Below are 3,625 nucleotides of genomic sequence, written 5' to 3'. Positions count from 1 at the left end.
GAGTTAAATTTTGAGGGTCGGGCTAGTGCTCCAGTATTTTTTTAGGTGTTCACAATAAATAGCAAAAATTGATAAATATTCATAAAATTTAATGAAAAAAAGTAAATAATAATCGTATCATATATATTTCGATCGTGCGAGTTCATACATGGATATCATAATTTATAATTTCAAATCTCTAAACAAGCCGAATTTGGCTTGAGCAAGATCTATGTTATATTCCGATATTTGTACTAATTTGCCTATATTTGTCGACGTGAGTGAATTAATTAAATGTATATAATTTAAAACTGAAATGTTAAATCTCACACTAAATTTACTAAATCCTACACACAACTTAAAAAAATTCTCTTTAAAATCTTGTATTTTCCTTTTTCACCCTTTCTTCTTTTCCCTTAATTTTTTCACAAAATCACACACCAAAAACGTTCCTAGCACTTCAAGTTCGAATTTGAGAACAACTTCATGTGTTCAAACTAAAATAAAGTTGGAATTTGAGGAAAAAAATAGAATTGATATGAATTTGAATAATTAAAAAGGCTTAATGAAATTGAATAAATATTAAATAAAATTGAACTCCTTTTTTATTATTATTCACGTGAAAATTAATGAATTTTTGAGTGACTTAGATAAAATTATCTTAGAGAGAATATGAGTAGAGAGTTTTTTTTTTATTTATATGTGGGATTTAGTAAAATTTAGTGTGGGGTTTAGCACGCCCCAATTTAAAATTGATTATATTTATAAATATTTTGAGCGAGTAACAATAAAATAAAGTATCTCGCATGCAAAAATAATCTAATTAATTCTAATCGTTATAATAATATATTGCACTTACCATTCGGAGCTTTGGGGGATCACCCCGATTTTTTTAAGAGAAATCAATAAATAAAGTTAAAAATAAGTTAATACTAATTGATAAATTTAAAATATATAAATTTTAACCATTTTATTAATGTAATATTAAGTAAACAAAAAAATGATAGCATAATTTAGATAAGATTTCGAGAAGAAAAAGAAAATGGAGGAACTAAGACATATATTTACAATTTTTGTTGGGGGGCCAAAAACCATTTAACAAAATATTCCAAATAAATAATACAAAGAAAAATTCAATTCTTTTGTGGGGGTGGCTGCCCCCCTTCATCGTTTCCCCTTGGCTTCGCCAGCATTAAGAACAAAAGTAAGATTCAAAGTTACAAATGAGATTCTTTAGTATCATATAAAAGATAAATCCAAAATTTTAATTTAAAATTCAAGTAAGATCATATTTTAATGTCGATATAGTTCACATACCACTAAAATGAAATGTTTTGCAAATCGAACCAGATATTGACTCGGACAAGCTACTGGATCACAGTTGAACCAGTTCAATCGGGGTCCAGTTGATTTTTCATTTTTCATTTTTCATTTTTTATTTTATAATTATTCATACATAATTTTAAGTAAATAAGGCATATTTTCTTTCACACATTAATTCATTACTCATTTCCAATTAAAATGTAAATCAAACTTATTTTACTTTTACACACAACATATCATACTACTGAATCATTTCGAATATTATTGAAATTATAATAAAAAAATAACATATCTTCCAATTTAAAAAAAAAAAAAAAACTGACATAATGTTTTTTTCAACTAGGCAGTAAAAATACGTCGTTTTGGCCATTATATTTGTTTATATTTATTAAAAAAAAAATAACAATTTTGTCGGGTTCCGATATTACGGTTAGGTTGACAACGAAATTTTGGTAAAAAATCATCAATTAATGGCAAAATAAATATGTTATTAATTGGCTCTCCAATCTAAGTCCATAGCGTATTTAGGCTTTACAAATGGATTAATCTAAGTCCATAGCATATTTAGACTTTACAAATGGATTAATCCTTAAATAATTAATAAATTCTTATTTTACAGATTATCTAATTGGATCTGCCGCGAATTCATAACATATTTGAATAGAGGTGTTTATACTTATTCGATTCAAGAAAAAGTTTTGAAGGTCTTGAATCAATTTTAGAATATGAGAGAACAATAAGGGGAATTCACGAAGACTGTAATCCACTTTTGTTTTGATAAATAAATTATTTGTTCCCTATTTTTTATGTCTTTTATTTATATTTTGCAGAATACAAAAATTTGTGGTTAACAAGTTTAACCGGTCAAACCAAATAGGACAAGATAATAGTTCACGGTTTAATTGGTCGTCCGGTTCGAATTTCAGAACACTGCTTAAATGAGTGGGTAAGTGTTTAGATAAATCACAATTTAGCTCAACACATTGAAATTTCATTTGAATTTGTGTTATAACTTGTATTTTATCATAATGTTGCACGTAACATCAATAGTTTCGAATCCACTCGATTATGAAGTAGATTTTTGCTTTTATTTATTTTGATCTTGGTTAGTAAATTATACGAAACGAAGAATATCATCCAACATTAAAAAAATCGACGCAATATTATTTTCTTGGGCAAATTACGGCCAGCCCCCTGATGTATGGTCAAATTACGAAAAAACCCTTTTGTTTAGGTAATGACAGCCAACCCCCCTCCTTTTAAATATTTTTACGTAAAATTTATGTAATTCGGTTATTTACCGAACCAAATCGTATATTTTGTTCGGTAAACGATATGAAATGTTGGCGTACCGAAATTTTGGTCCGGTTTTACCAAATTAACAACCCTAAATTTACCTCTGGAGGGGTCTTTTCGTAAGATAAATACATAGTTGAGGGGGTGGCTGTAATTACCCAAACAGGAGGGGGGTTTTCGTAATTTGACTATAGCTCAGGGGGTGGCCGTAATTTGCCCTATTTTCTTTGGATAATTTAATAGTTACTAGTACCTCTCATGGTTTTTGCAAGAATCATCCTTGCGCAATCTTTAATTGCTGAAAAAATCATCATGTTAAAAATATTAGCAAATATTTCCTTATAGAAATTAGTCAAAGTTAATAAGGTCTCTACGAGCTGAATGTGTGTTGTATCGCGGATTTGGCACATTGGAGCAATGTTATCAGAACCGGAACGGCTATAGAACCGGACGACCATTTGGGTCATGGGTTTATAAGGTCCAACCGGTTCAACCGGGTTTTTGATTTTTTTATAATATGCCATTATTTTATTAATTTTAATGTTTTAAATTTTTTTTTTATATTTTTAATCTCCCTTTTATTATTTTCAATTTTATCTACATCACCTCACTTTTTACTATATTTTATTGCTTATACTTTATATTTTTCCTTTTTTTTTTTCAAATCCGGTAATCGGTCACTCCTATTCAATCAACCATGATCATACCCACAATCCTTCGACCACTCATGACTAGATCCGGCCACCCACTACTAAGTTTGTGAAGGTTTGCTCAAATTTAGCCATAAACAACCAACTTAACGGTGATTCGAGAGGCTTTGGCCGAAAACCGGGTTCCTTGACTGACCCGTCGGTTCTTGAGTTTTGCCCAGTCGAACCGGATTTTGGTCATTTGACCCCGGTTTTTTATTTTTTCGGTTTTCGGTGTTAGAACGGACCGCTTTATTGCCGGGTCACGGTCGAACCGGTCCGACCGGCCGGTTGGGTCCGGTTCTAACAACATTGCATTGGAGTATGTCTCTTAACTT

The sequence above is a fragment of the Erythranthe guttata genome, chromosome 5, assembly GCF_056151865.1.
Source record: "Erythranthe guttata isolate IM_541 chromosome 5, IM_541, whole genome shotgun sequence".
Lineage (NCBI taxonomy): Eukaryota > Viridiplantae > Streptophyta > Magnoliopsida > Lamiales > Phrymaceae > Erythranthe > Erythranthe guttata.
The sequence above is the reverse complement of the archived record's forward strand: the minus strand, read 5'-3'. Positions refer to the sequence as shown.